Consider the following 16,334-nt stretch of genomic DNA (forward strand, 5'->3'; position numbering starts at 1 on the left):
TAAGAAAAATTGGATTACCTTTGCTGTTCTTCGTCAGAATGCACTCCCAGGACTTCTACTTCAATAACAAATGTTGGTTTGGATCAAAATAATCCATAGTTAAATCCAAATAGCGGCATTTTGTTGTGCGTTCAAGACACTATCCGAAGGGTAACGAAGGGTGACGCGCCCGGCGCGTTTCGTGACAAAAAATTTCAAAATATTCCATTACCGTACATCGAAGCATGTCAAACGCTGTTTAAAATCCTGTTTTCGTTCAAAGACTGAGAAAGTAAAATGGACTCTTCTCGTGCACGCGCGCACCAGTCTCATTGTTCTCAGATCGACCACTTACCAAATGCGCTACTGTTTTTCAGCCATGGCCTGCAAAGTCATCATTCAACATTCTGTCGCCTTCTGAGAGCCTATGGGAGCGTTAGAAAATGTCACGTTACAGCAGAGATCCCCTGTTTTGGATAGAGATAACAAAGAAGGCCAAGAAATGGTCAGAGAGGGCGCTTCCTGTTTGGAATCTTCTCAGGTTTTGGCCTGCCAAATGGGTTCTGTTATACTCACAGACACCATTCAAACAGTTTTAGAAACTTTGGAGTGTTTTCTATCCAAAGCTAATAATTATATGCATATTCTAGTTTTTGGGCAGGAGTAATAATCAGATTAAATCGGGTACGTTTTTTATCCGGCCGTGAAAATACTGCCCCCATCCATAAAAAGTTAACTATACATTTCCAATTAAGTCAGAAGACCTTTTTCCCAATGGCTAGTCCTGTATAACCACAGTAATATCAGTTTGTATTTAAATGTATTGGGATAGGCCTGATCAATGTTAACTGACTTCACACCCATGTATAAACACCAATCCCAGAGTCTGTGTGTGTGTCTGTGTTTTTGTACGTTTCTTCTGTGTGTGTTTTGACAACAACAATGGCCTGTTTCTCTTGCTCTTGCTCAGTGTTTTGAGATCATGGGAAAGGCATAAGGCCGTAACAACACTGGGGCTGTGTGTGTGTGTGTGTGTGTGTGTGTGTGTGTGTGTGTGTGTGTGTGTGTGTGTGTGTGTGTGTGTGTGTGTGTGTGTGTGTGTGTGTGTGTGTGTGTGTGTGTGTGTGTGTGTGTGTGTGTGTGTGTGTGTGTGTGTGTGTGTGTTTCCCCCTCTCTACTCCAGATGCTTGCCCCTGTGGTCTGCCTGGCTGGCTCCAGAACAGTTTATAGCACTCCCCTTTTCTGTTTACCGGGGACCTTACAGGAGCCAACGCAGTAAGTGAAGGAACTTAAGGAACTGAAGGAACTTAACTTTCACTCTGCAGGAACTTATAGTGGAGGATTGGAGAAGACTGAGAAGGAAAAAACAACACAGAGCATCCTCTACTGTTCTATACATCCTACCTTTCTTCTCTAGGTTAACTCACTCACCCTCTCTCTCTCTCTCTCTCTCTCTCTCACTTTCACACTGTATCCGTCTTTTCATCACATTTACAGGCGGTAACCAAGAAAACATTTGGGTGCAACAATTTCCGATCTGCACTGGAGAACGGTCTCTCTCTCTCTCTCTCTCTCTCTCTCTCTCTGTCTCTATAAATATATCTTGCTGTCGCTCTTTCAAGCCTCCCATTCATTCAGGACCCTCTCTCCTATCTCCAGACCTCTACTTCTTCCGTAAGTGTTACTGAGATTTCCCAGCACTGAATGTACTACAGAATGTTTGTTTGTTAGACCTTGTTGTTAAACCACCTTATTGAAAACAGAGCCCATTTGGACTTAAATATATGCCATGTTAGTGTTTGATTGTCATATACTCCTCTGTTCAGTCTTGTTTTGCAATGACGTCTTGTTACTGACATTTCCTACTAGTAACATTTCCAACGAAGAATGTTACTAGTAAAACCCACACATTTTTTGTTTGTTTGTTCTCTGTCCCATTTCATTTTGCTATGATGTCTTGTAAGGTATTTTAAATGGGGATGGTTTTGCCTGTGGGACAGATGTGATTGGGATGGAGCGGGCTGGTTGCCATCTTGGCTTCTTTAATGAGAGGGGTGATAGGGTGTGGAGTTAATTGGGATCGCTGTAGCTGAAACCACAGTGGAAAGCAAAGCAGTGTTGCATTGACCTAAATGAATTTAAGGACACTCAACTCATGTGGAAAGAGATGCTAGCATAACATTATGATAACATTGAGATGCATGCATGTGTAAGCATGCATGTATCTTCAGCGTGTGTGTGTGTTGCTGTTCTTTGCCCAGACACCCTGGTGTTGTTTCAGTGACTCAGCAGAGGGCTTTAATTACCACAGGCGTTGCGAAATCTCCCTGACCACTCGGGCCATCCACTCTGTAAAGCACAGTCAGACACAGACAGACAGCCCATCGTTCTGCTGATCTCATCCTGACTCCGCTTTTTACCACCCTCAGGATAACGGCAGAGATAGGGGAATTCTCAATGTCTATGGAAGTAGTCTTCAGTACTGTTAGCCTGGTTCCAGATCGGTTGGTGCTTTATAGTCAACTCCTTATCAGAACTCAGAACAGTTCGAATCACAGAAGTTTATTTACAAAACAGGGGGCAGGAAAACGACAGGTCAAGGGCAGGCAGAGGTCAGTAATCCAGGGCAGACTCCGTAAACTACAGAATGGCAGGAAGGTTCAGGGCCAGGGCAGGCAGCAGTCAGTAATCCAGGGCAGTGTCAGAAGGTTCAGAACGGCAGGCAGGCTCAGGGCAGGCAGAGTGGTCAAAACCAGAAGAACTAGAATATAGGGACTAAAGAAAACAGGAGAACGGGAAAAAACACGTTGGTACGCTTAACGAGACAAGACGAACTGGTAACAGACAAACAGAAAACACAGGTATAAATGCACAGGGGATAATGGGAAAAATGGGCGACACCTGGAGGGGGGTGGAGACAAGCGCAAGAGAGGTGAAACAGATCACGGCTCCTATGGTCGTTGTCATGTTTTGCATGACAATAACTTCACTGTAAAACCCTATAAGTTCCGTGAAGTAAATTTTTTAGGAAACAGATTACCTCCAACATTGTAAATTAAAACACTAAAAAGTTAAAATTAAGGCACAACTAATTCTTTTGAATTACTTGTAGTTAACCTAATGGTTTTATGCAAATTAAAAGGTTCTCAACTGTACTTAACTTAAAAATATATTGTTAATTAATTTAGTACATTGAATTGCTGCATATCGAATTGCTATGCTTTAACTGTAGTCAACTTAATTTGTATTTGTATTTATTAGCTGATGCCAAGGACGCAGCTGCTTTTCCTGGGGTCCAGCAAAATGTATATAAAAGTTATACTTAAAAAAAGTAATATTACAATACATTCACAACAGATTAAGTGTGTGCCCACAGGCCCCTGTTCTACTACCACATATCTACAACACAAAATCCATGTGTACGTGTGTGTATAGTGTGTTTGTAATCATGTGTTTGTATGCATGTGTCTGTGCCTATGTTTGTGTTGCTTCCACAGTCCCCACTGTTCAATGTGTATTTTTTATCAATTTTTCTATTTAATTTTACTGCTTGCATGAGTTACTTGATGTGGAATAGAGTTCCATGTAGTCATGGCTCTATGTAGTACTGTGCGCCTCCACTTAGCCCGTTCTGGACTTGGGGACTGTGAAGAGACCTCTGGTGGCATGTCTTGTGGAGTATTTATTTTTTAATTTTATTTAACTAGGCAAGTCAGTTAAGAACAAATTCTTATTTACAATGACGGCCTACACCGGCTAAACTCTGACGACAATGTGCCAATTGTGCGCCGCCCTATGGGACTCCCAATCGCGGCCAGTTGTGATACAACCTGGAATCAAACCAGGGTGTCTGTAGTGACACCTCTAGCACTAAGATGCTGTGCCTTAGACCTCTGCGCCACTTGTGAGCCCAAAAGGACGAGGTCCTACCGAGATGCATGGGTGTCCGAGCTGTGTGCCAGTAGTTCAAAAAGACAGCTCGGTGCATTCAACATGCCAATACCTCTTACAAATACAAGTAGTGATGAAGTCAATCTTTCCTCTACTTTGAGCCAGGAGAGATTGACATGTATATTATTCATGTTAGCTCTCTGTGTACATCCAAGAACCAGTCGTGCTGCACTGTTCTGAGCCAATTGCAATTTTGTGGTCAGGTGCCACAAAAAGTCCCACTTTGTTGCACCTGACCACATGACTCAACAGTAGTCCAGGTGCGACAAAACTAGGGCCTGTAGGACCTGCCTTGTTGAGAGCTGTTAAGAACGCAGAGCAGAGCTTTATTATGGACAGACTTCACCCATCCTAACTACTGTTGGATCAATATGTTTTGACCATGACAGTTCACAATCCAGGATTAATCCAAGCAGTTTAATCTCCTCAATTTGCTTAATATCTACATTATTCATTACAAGATTTAGTTGAGGTTTAGGGTTTAGAGAATGATTTGTCCCAAATACAATGCTTTTAGTTTTTTTTTTATATTTAGGACTAACTTATTCCTTGCCACCCATTCTGAAAATAACTGCATTTCTTTGTTACGTGTTGCAGTCACTTCAGTCACTGTGGTAGCTGATGTGTATAGTGTTGAGTCATCTGCATACATAGACACACTGGCTTTACTCAAAACCAGTGGCATGTCGTTAGTAAAGATTGAACATTGAGTAGTGCAATAGTCGTACCAACTCAAAATATTTACTTCAATGAAACAAAAAAATTCCTTTCAACTTCCTTCAACCATATATGGAAAGTGATTACCTAAATTTAGTTAGGTACTATTAACTTCTCTAGGGCCAGTGGGACGATTTCGTCCCACCTACGTAACAGCCAGTGGAATCCCGTGACGCGTTATTCAAATACCTTAGAAATGCTATTACTTCAATTTCTCAAACATATTACTATTTTACACCATTTTAAAGACAAGACTCTCGTTAATCTAACCACACTGTCCGATTTCAAAAAGGCTTTACAACGAAAGCGATAATATTCCGACCGGGAATCTGTGTTTTAGTACAAAGAGAGAGAAAATGAAAACATGGGGTCGCCTCGTGCACGCGCCTCAGTCTCATAGTACTCTGACCGACCACTATCCAAACGCGCTAATGTTTTTCAGCCAGGGGCTGCCTCGACATCATTCAGCTTTTTCCCGGGTTCTGAGAGCCTATGGGAGCGGTAGGAAGTGTCACGTTACAGCAAAGATCCTAAGTTTTCAATAAAAAGAGTCAAGAAGCTCAAGGAATGGTCAGAGAGGGCACTTCCTGTACAGAATCTTCTCAGGTTTTTGCCTGACATATGAGTTCTGTTATACTCACAGACACCATTCAAACAGTTTTAGAAACTTTAGGGTGTTTTCTATCCAAAGCCAATAATGCATATTATATATGGATATTCTAGTTTCTGGGCAGTAGTAATAACCAGATTAAATCGGGTACGTTTTTTATCCGGCCGTGTAAATACTGCCCCCTAGCCCTAACAGGTTAACTCAAAACATAACAAACCATACTATATTCTTAGTACATACAACTCAAAGTCAGTCAATTTTCATGCATTCAAGGAATCTCTATTTAGTTTGAGGAAGGCCCTTTCCTGGTTCAGCATGACAATGCCCCTGTGCAAAAAGCGAGGTCCATACAGAAATGGTTTGCCCAACCTCATTAATGCTCTTGTGGCTGAATGGAAGCAAGTCCTCGCAGAAATGTTCCAACATCTAGTGTAATGCCTTGCCAGGAGATTGGAGGCAGTTATAGCAGCAAAGGGGGGACCAAATCCATATTAATTGCCATGATTTTGGAATGAGATGTTCGACGAGCATGTGTTTACATTCTTTTGGTCATGTAGTGTATTTTATGGCACCAAAGGAAATATATCCATGGATAATCTAATAATACAGCCTTCCATTGAGACAGCTTTACGTACTGCATCAATTAAGGACTGCCGCTCACCATTCTCATTTTGACCCTAAGGGAGGAATAAAAAATTTGTCTTTTGTACTTTCAGCTAAAATATAACCAAGAGTCAGATATAGTTGTCAGCATTCTGCAGCGTTACGCCATCCCATCTGGTTTGCGCTTAGTGGAACTATCATTTGTTTTTCAACAGGACAATGACCTAACCTCTATGGGCTAGGTGGGACGCAGGCGTCCCACCCGTGGTGCACTCCATCAACAGCAGGTGCATTTCAAGAGCGGCAAATTTGAATCCAAATAAATGTCAAAATTCAAATTTTTCAAACATACAACTATTTTACACCCTTTGAAAGATAAACATCTCCTTAATCTAACCACGTTTTACGATTTCAAAAAGGTTTTACGGCGAAAGCATAAATTTAGAGTATGTTAGGACAGTACATTTACAAGAGTTGTGTGTAATGTTTTGTCAATTCAAAGACAGGGTCACCAAAACCATAAAACCAGCTAAAATGATGCACTAACCTTTTACAATCTCCATCAGATGACACTCCTAGGACATTATGTTAGACAATGCATGCATTTTTAGTTCTATCAAGTTCATATTTATATCCAAAAACAGCGTTTTACTATGGCATTGATGTTGAGGAAATCGTTTCCCTCCAATAACCGGCAGTCAAGTCAGCATCACAAATTAAATAATTTAAATTAGAAAACATTGGTAAAATATTATATTGTCATTTAAAGAATTATAGATTTACATCTCTTGAACGCAATCAACTTGCCAGATTTAAAAATAACCTTACTGGGAAATCACACTTTGCAATAATCTGAGCACTGCGCCCAGAAAAATACGCGTTGCGATACAGACTAGTCGTCATGTTGGGGAGATCTAAAATCGAAAATACTATGTAAATAATCCATTACCTTTGATTCTCTTCATCAGATGTCACTTCCAGGTATCACAGGTCCATAACGAATGTAGTTTTGTTCAAAAAAGCTCATCATTTATGTCCAAAAATCTCCGTCTTGTTAGCACATGATCTAAGCCCGCCGGACTTCACTTCATGAACGAGGGAAAAAATATAGTTACGTTCGTTCAAACATGTCAAACGTTGTATAGCATAAATCATTAGGGCCTTTTTAACCAGAACATGAATAATATTCAAGGTGGACGAATGCATACTCTTTTATAACGTATTGGAACGAGGGTACCCAACATGAACTCGCGCCAGGTGTCTAATGGGCCATCATCGTTCCATGGCTCTTGTTCGGTCAGATCTCCCTCCAGAAGACTCAAAACACTTTGTAAAGGCTGGTGACATCTAGTGGAAGCAATAGGAAGTGCCAAAATATTCCTCAGCCCCTGTGTTTTTCAATGGCATAGGTTTAAAGGTAATACAACACATCAGGTATCCACTTCCTGTCAGAAAATGTCTCAGGGTTTTGCCTGCCAAATGAGTTCTGTTATACTCACAGACACCATTCAAACAGTTTTAGAAACTTTAGAGTGTTTTCTATCCATATATAATAAGTATATGCATATTCTAGTTACTGGGTAGGATTAGTAACCAGATTAAATCGGGTAAAAAAAAATTATCCAGCCGTGCAAATACTGCCCCCTAGCCCTAACAGGCTAACAAACCTCCAGGCTGTGTAAGGGCCATTTGACCAAGAAGGAGAGTGATGGAGTGCTGCATCAGATGATCTGGCCCCCACAATTACCTGACCTCAACCCAAATGAGATGGTTTGGGATGAGTTGGACTGCAGAGTGAAGAAAAAGCAGCCAAAAATTGCTCAGCATATGTGGGAATTCCTTCAAGACTGTTGGAAAAGCATTCCAGTTGAAGCTGTTTGAGAGAACGCCAAGAGTGTGCAAAGCTGTCATCAAGGCAAAGGGTGGCAACTTTGAAAATCTAAAATATATTTTGATTTGTTTAACACTTTTTTGGTTACTACATGATTCCATATGTGTTATTTCATAGTTTTGATGTCTTCACTATTATTCTACAATGTAGAAAATAGTAAAAATTAAGAAAAACCCTTGAATGAGTAGGTGTGTCCAAACTTTTGACTGGTACTTTACGTCAGCGTAGCAAACTAGTGTCACGTCCTGACCAGTATAGGCTTATTTGTTATTGTAGTTTGGTCAGGACCTGGCAGAGGGTATTTGTTTTATGTGGTTCGGGGTGGTGGTTTGTTTAGAAGGGTGTTTGATTTATTATTTCCGGGTTTTGGGTTATGTTCTATATTTTTGTATTTCTATGTTCTTTCTAGTTTAGTATTTTCTATGTTAGGTAATTGGCTGTTGGACTCTCAATTGGAGGCAGGTGTTTGTAGTTGCCTTTGATTGAGAGTCCTATATATAGGGATGTGTTTTGTTTGTTTATTGTGGCTAGTTTTATTTTACACTGCTAAAGTATCTGTATAGCCCGTAAAACTGTTACTAGTCGTTTTTGTTTATTGGTTTCCCGTGTTCACTTTATTCAAATATAAGTAAAGATGAGCATACATATCCCGGCTGCGTTTTGGTCAATTCAACACGGCTACATTCGTGACAGAACTACCCACCAAAAATGGACAAAGCAGCGGAGAAAGGAGCAAACGGAATTACGAGTGGACTATAGGAAGCAGCGCGCTCGGGAGGAGATGGCATCCTGGTTGCTGGAGGTGTTGAAGTCAAGAATTGACTGGACATGGGAACAATTATTGGACCACTGTGATAACCTGCCTGGGAGGCAGATAGAGCACGAGAGGCAGCCCCAATAATTTTTTGGGGGGGGCACACGGGTAGTTTGGCTGGGCGAGGATTAAGTCCCAAGCCAAATCCCCGTGTTTTTCCAAACGACCATTGACTGGACAGGTCCCGTGCTTTGGGGTGATGGGTGCTGTGACGAGGCTGGGTATTTTCAGGCCGGTATGCGCAGTACCAGCGCCCTACATGTGCCAGGGGAAAGTGGGCATCCAGCCAGTAGGGGTGATGCCAGTCCTGCGCTCGAGACCGCCAGTGCGCCTCTATGGTCCAGTGTTTCCCGCTACACGTACTAGCCTTGAGGTGCGTGTCTCCAGGCTGGCATGTCCAGTACCAACACCACGCATCAGGCTTCCAGTGCATCAGCCCACTCCAACTCGGCCGGTTCCTGCTCCCCGCATTAGCCCTGAAGTGCATGTCTCCAGGCTGGCACATCCAGTACCAGCACCACGCATCAAGCTTCCAGTGAGTCAGCCCAGTCCAACTCAGCCTGTTCCCGCTCCCCGCACTAGCCCGGAGGTGCCTGTCCCCAGGCTAGTACCTCCACTACCAGCCCCACGCATCAGGCTTCCAGTGCCTCGTCCAGAGTGTCCGGCAACAGTGCCTCGTCCAGAGTGTCCGGCAACAGTGCCTCGAACAGAGTGTCCGGCAACAGTGCCTCGTCCAGAGTGTCCGGAACCGGGTGAGATGGCCCACTGTCCGGAGCCACCAGAGCCGCCCGCCACCAGTCCGGAGCCGCCAGAGCCGCCCGCCAGTCCGGAGCCGCCCGCCAGTCCGGAGCCGCCCGCCAGTCCGAATCCACCAGAGTCGCCCGCCAGTCCGGAGCCGCCCGCCAGTCCGGAGCCGCCCGCCAGTCTGGAGCTGCCAGGGCCACCCGCTAGTCTGGAGCCGCCAGGGTCGCCCGCCAGCCGGGCGCAGCCAGGGGAGCCACCTAAGTGGGCTAAGCCAAGGGTGGAGCGGGGTCCACGTCCAGCACCTGAGCCACCTCCAGTATAGGTGGGTTGGGGAGGGGGGATGTAGCACAGGTGCCGTCGTTGACGGCAGCCACCCTCCCTTCCCTCCCTTTAGTTAGGGGTTTATTTTTTTTAATTTTTTTTAGGTGCATCCGGGGTCTGCACCTTTGGGGGGGTACTGTCACGGCCTGACCAGTATAGGGGTTATTTGTTATTGTAGTTTGGTCAGGACGTGGCAGAGGGTATTTGTTTTATGTGGTTCAGGGTGGTGGTTTGTTTAGAAGGGTGTTTGATTTATTATTTCCGGTTTTTGGGTTATGTTCTATGTCTTTGTTTTTCTATGTTCTTTCTAGTTTAGTATTATCTATGTTAGGTAATTGGGTGTTGGACTCTCAATTGGAGGCAGGTGTTTGTAGTTGCCTTTGATTGAGAGTCCTATATGTAGGGATGTGTTTTGTTTGTTTATTGTGGGTAGTTGTATTTCGCACTGCTAGTTGTAGTAGCCTGTGAAACTGTCGTCTGTCGTTGTCTTTGTTTATTGTTTTACCGTGTTCACATTTATTTAATAAATAATAATGATGAACATGCAACCCGCTGCGCCTTGGTCCTCTCTTCACGAAGACAGCCATTACAACTAGCAAACTAGGCTTACCTAGTCACATATCGCACAGATTTGTTGGAAGACATTTTACAAAGCAAGGAATTCCAATGTCCTGATCATTTATAACTTACTATATCAGCGTGCTCAATAAGCATATGACCACCATACTGCAGCAGGAGAAGATGTGTGTTGACCACCAATGGCACCAACTAGTTGTTGCTGGATATCTTCAGTGCGTACACCCTTGACATAACATTAATAAACTAATTCTGTCACCATACTCTGTACACGCAGTCAAAACATCCACTTGTCAAGCAACACACTAACATACCAAGACTAATGTTAGCTAAACTGAATTGCACAATATCTCCATATAACTCACTAATAATAAAAACTTAGTTAACGTCTCTGGGCTAGGTGGGACGAAATCGTCCCACCTACGCAACAGCCAGTGTAATCCCGTGGCGCGATTTTCAAATACGTTAGAAATGCTATTACTTCAATTTCTCAAACATATGACTAATTTACACCATTTTAAAGACAAGACTCTCGTTAATCTAACCACACTGTCCGATTTCAAAAAGGCTTTACAACGAAAGCAAAACATTAGATTATGTCAGCAGAGTACCCAGCCAGAAATAATCAGACACCCATTTTTCAAGCTAGCATATAATGTCACAAAAACCCAGAAGACAGCTAAATGCAGCACTAACCTTTGATGATCTTCAACAGATGACACACCTAGGACATTATGTTATACAATACATGCATGTTTTGTTCAATCAAGTTCATATTTATATCAAAAACCAGCTTTTTACATTAGCATGTGACGTTCAGAACTAGCATACCCCCCGCAAACCTCCGGTGAATTTACTAAATTACTCACGATAAACGTTCACAAAAAACATAACAATTATTTTAAGAATTATAGATACAGAACTCCTTTGTGCAATCGAGGTCTCCGATTTTAAAATAGCTTTTCGGTGAAAGCACATTTTGCAATATTCTGAGTACATAGCCCAGCCATCACGGCTAGCTATTTAGACACCCACCAAGTTTAGCCCTGACCAAAGTCAGATTTACTATTACAAAAGTTTGATTACCTTTGGTGGTCTTCGTCAGAATGCACTCCCAGGACTGCTACTTCAATAACAAATGTTGGTTTGGTCCAAAATAATCCATCGTTATATCCAAATAGCGGTGTTTTGTTTGTGCGTTCAAGACACTATCCGAAGTGTAAATAAGGGTCACGAGCATGGCGCAATTTGTGACAAAAAAATTCTAAATATTCCATTACCGTACTTCGAAGCATGTCAACCGCTGTTTAAAATCAATTTTTATGCAATTTTTCTCGTAAAAAAATGATAATATTCCGACCGGGAATCTGCGTTTAGGTAAACAGACGAAAGAAAACAAGGCATGGGGTCGACGCGGGCACGCGCCTGAGTCTCACAGTACTGTAACCAGCCACTACCCAAACACGCTACTTTTTTTCAGCCAGAGCCTGCAAAGCCACGATTCACCTTTTTGCCGCCTTCTGAGAGCCCATGGGAGCCGTAGGAAGTGTCACGTAACAGCAGAGATCCTCTGTAATGGATAGAGATAATCAAGAAGGGCAAGAAATTGTCAGACAGGCCACTTCCTGCATGGAATCTTCTCAGGTTTTGGCCTGCCATATGAGTTCTGTTATACTCACAGACACCATTCAAACAGTTTTAGAAACTTTAGGGTGTTTTCTATCCAAAGCCAATAATTATATGCATATTCTAGTTACTGGGCAGGAGTAGTAACCAGATTAAATCGGGTACGTTTTTTATCCAGCCGTGTCAATACTGCCCCCTAGCCCAAACAGGATAAAACTCATAATCAGCATGGTTGCTGTCCAAACGGGACTGTTTAGTTCGAGTCACACAGTAAAACCTGTTTGATTATACAGTCATTGACCAAACAGATATTTACTACTGTTCTTCTTACTATGAAAATTCTTAATGGTATTTGAAATTCCTTCGCTTTGAGATGCACCACGGTACAGAACGTTGTTGACGCACATGACGTCAGACATCGGGCTGTACAGTTAAAAATATGAGTTACAGTATTCAGATAAAATAGTTGAGTTCAGGAAAAGTAAATGCTTCGTGCATGTCAGGGTAACCCAATACTTTAGAGTGAGGATAACGATTTGCCACGTAATGAGTTTACAACAAAAATGTGTTTTATTCCATGACACTGTTAGGGTTTACAGTGCGCAGGTGTTGGCAAGACAACACAAACACATCAGGGACCAGGCTCCAGTGCTGTATACCACTGCAAATTGACATAATCCAAACTAAAACAATCCATGTATTATGTGAGATAATTGCATTGTGTAGTAGTAATGAATACTTACTGAGGGAGGATGCAGTGAACTATCAAACCATTGTTTGTATATCCTAATCAACAATGGCACAACAATGTATAGGTGTCAGAAATGGTTCCTACTTGTAAATCTGTGTCCTTATCTGACTCATTACACCAGAGGGATAGTTTCTTTGTTTTTCGAATTTCACACTACAATGACTCATTCAATAACCTGATCACAAAGGTCAGTGTTTCACACTCTCCTAGATCATTAGTAGGAGCAAAGGTTAACATCACAGTTGTAAGCGCCATGTGTCTGCCAGCTTCTCTCTTCTTTTTTATTCTATTGTTTTGTCTCCTCTCATATCCTCTTTTCAAAAATCAAGTCAAACTTTATTTAAATAGCACATTTCATTAAAGGTAAGATGCTGTGCAAAGTGCTTCCCATAAAATATAAAAATATAAAAACACAATCAGGTTGGGGTCAATTCCATTTAAATTCCAGTCAATTCAGAAGGTAAATCAAATTCCAATTCCAAATGTTCCTCATTGAAAAACATTGGAATTGTTGTGTACTTCCTGAATTGACTGGAATTGAAATGGAATTGACCCCAACCCTGAACAAAGTACATTTCTTTACCTCATCTCCTCTCTCCTCTACTTCTCATTCTCTACTCTCTTTCTCTCCTCCCCTTCCTCTCCTCCCCTTCCTCTCCTCCCCCTCTACCCTCCCCACCTCTCCTCTCAGCACCCCCTTCCCTCCTCTTCTTTTCTCCCCTGCCATCCTCTCCTCTTGTCCCCTCCTCCCTTTCACTCATGTTCTACTTAAAGAGCTGGATACATAGCGGAAATATGCAGGGAGGGATGGAATGTGCTTACCACTTCCTTCCCACCATTGTCTGCCCATTTGATTGGTTAAAACGGTTGCTGTTCATGTTTTGTCCATTATGTCATACTATATTTTTCCATTAGAATTAAGGCCACAGGTACTCTTGATACCCAAAAAATTATTGAGAGAATGTCAAGAGTGTGCAAAGCTGTCATCAAGGCACAGTGTGGTTACTTTGAAGAATCTCAAATATAAAATATATTTAGATTCTTTAAAAAAATGTTTGGTTACTACATGATTTCATATGTGTTATTACATAGTTTTGATGTCTTCACTGTTATTCTACAATGTAGAAAAGAGTAAAAATAAAGAAAAACCCTTGAAGGAGTAGGTGTTCTAAAACATTTCACCGGTACTGTATAAATACAAATATTACAATAATTAAAAAAAATTTTTAAATAAAAGAAACTCATAAAAAGAATAATATTCATGTGATAATCAAAAAACCATGTTACTTTGATAAGTTAAACAATTATAAAAAATGTATAAATATATATACAGTACCAGTAAAAAGTTTGGACACACCTACTCATTCATGGGTTTTTCTTTATTTGACTATTTTCTACATTGTAGAATCACAGGGAAGACATCAAAACTATGAAATAACACATATGGAATCAAGTAGTAACTAAAAAAGTGTTAAACAAATCAAACGTACAGAGGTACATGTGACCCTGACCACGTGGCAAAAGGAATTTTGAAAATTGCTTGCACAGAAGCAGAGTTAGTGCATAACCTGTAAACCAATGTAAACATAAGAGAGAAACTCGGATGTGTCAAACTACATGAACCGGCGAGCGCAGCAAAAAAAAAGTCAGTGGCTTATCCACCCCAACCTCCCCCCGATGACCGCAGTTGAAAACGTTGTGTCTCTGTGTGACCCAGCGGCCGTAATATGTTAAAAGATGTCTAAATAACTACTAGTCAGGCTTCATTCCGGGCCTAGTTTTTGCACAGTTGCTGTGGTCAGACTGAGTGAGCTACGGTCAAGTGGGGCACCTTGTTGAACTCGGCACGGTCTAGAGACTACGGTGATGCCACTTTCAGTGTTGATTTCAGCCTGTCCATTTGGTAATGGTAAATCACTGTTTAAACTTATTGGAAATTGACAATAAGTCAGCCATCAATTCAGCCATCCATCAGTCAATAAGATATCATATTGACACCAAAAAGATACGTTCTGACACCAAACACACTTTGGTGTGTTTAGAAGCCAACTATCACATATTTCAGAGCCGGCACAAAATTCACAGCGCCTTCTGTTAAAACTATTTAAAAAAAGTAAAACACATAGTTACGTTCTAGCTGCGGGTCCAGGTCTGACATTATGTGTAGGTCTACTGAGGCGACCTGACTCCCGAGTTTTGGCTCGATAGGTCATTCAGAGCCCGAGCAGCGGGCATTGCTACGGGGTCCCTGAAAGAGCTATCGGACAGAAACTTGTAGGGTCCATCATTATGGGCCAAGGCGGTATCAATGCACCTAGTCTTGTGATTCTGAGACTTTTCTAAATGTCGTAATTTTTGCGACGTTAAAATGAATTGAAGATATTGCAAATGGACAAGGCTGTTTTCCGGCCTGAGAACCTTGTAGAGCCACATAACTCACTGTGCACTACCGACTTAAGCTCTAGAGCAGGTTTATACAGTTTCAGAGATCTAGGTCTGACGGTTCGTAGATGCTTCGAACGCCAGTAACTATTGCAGGCTCTGTGTGTCTGTAAGCCCCACACTGTGTCACTCCATCCTTGCTGTGTGTGTGTGTGTGTGTGTGTGTGTGTGTGTGTGTGTGTGTGTGTGTGTGTGTGTGTGTGTGTGTGTGTGTGTGTGTGTGTGTGTGTGTGTGTGTGTGTGTACAGAAAATCACAGATATCATGTAGATCTCCGAAACCCACCTTAACGGATTCGCCTTAACACGCCTCAACTGGATCTATAACTTAACAAAAAAAACTTTGTTTTAGCATCATGAAATGGACATTGTTATGATTTCTCGTAAACTACTATAGATAAATGGCTGGTTCTATTTTTCCTTACACCTTAGGTTTATGTACTTTGACGTGAAGAGGTCAAATTAGCGCTGTATTACCGTTTTCGACCTTTAATCCCACAAAATGTGCATTAACTCAAAGAGCGTTGTGGCCTCGACGCCATCTTGTTTCTGGGCTAAAAGTACATTTGGCCAGCCCTGTGCTCACGAGTTTCGTCTTTGAAGTCTGTGGTTATGAAATGTCCATTTGCAATATACAGCCAGTCGCCATCTGGTGGAATGTTCTGGAACAGCAGAAAAAAAATCTACAAAAAATAACAACTTATATCTCGGAAACCGAGTGTCCTGGAAACTTTATTTTTTGACCTTGGGGGGTGATCTGAGGCCGTCTGCCTATTTAAATAGCACCCACGCACGTCTAGTAAGGGACCGTCCATTTGCCCTATGAAGATCCTCATCAATCACATTCGTCCCTTATGTAGGTCATGTGTGGTTGTAGAAGTCTTAAAATAGGAGTTTCCATTTAAAGATGCTGTTCGGAATATCTGCATCTAGGGGGTTCTACTGAGCTCATAAATGGGCCGTAATATTGCCCAGAAATCAATTTTATTATATTATTCTGTGTGAACCATACAGTGAACAATCAAGCCAAAATGTGTGGTAATTGATTAGAAACTAAACTTCCATATTCTATCTTTAAACTGTACAGATTGCAGCATCACAATCAACAAACAATTTTTGGTGGAAACTACAACTGCATATTTTCCCATTTCACGAGAACATAATATATGTGATTCTAGTTATTTTACCTCACACTGTCTAGTTTATCTCACGCTGTCTCGTCAGTTTGCTTTGCAATGTGTTAGATAAGATAAACGTTAATACAACATAGGTCACATACTGATCGAAGGGGATAGAAACGCAAAAGTAAAA

General features: G+C 41.8%; 1 protein-coding gene across 2 annotated transcripts in view; it reads left to right on the forward strand.

The window, feature by feature from the left end:
• Nucleotides 1-1,160: 1,160 nt before the first annotated feature.
• The window catches only part of LOC106586043 (LIM domain only protein 7), a 126,379-nt gene continuing 111,205 nt past the window's right edge, over nucleotides 1,161-16,334 (forward strand). Inside the window, exons 1-2 of one of the 2 annotated variants that reach the window (XM_045707638.1) lie at nucleotides 1,161-1,254; nucleotides 1,477-1,653. The gene's annotated coding sequence lies outside the window, so the exon portion shown is untranslated. Of the gene's footprint in view, nucleotides 1,255-1,328; nucleotides 1,654-16,334 lie in introns of those variants that run through there. The other variant, XM_045707639.1, reaches the window with a different exon arrangement.

Source organism: Salmo salar, chromosome ssa25 (genome assembly GCF_905237065.1).
Source record: "Salmo salar chromosome ssa25, Ssal_v3.1, whole genome shotgun sequence".
NCBI classification, from domain to species: domain Eukaryota; kingdom Metazoa; phylum Chordata; class Actinopteri; order Salmoniformes; family Salmonidae; genus Salmo; species Salmo salar.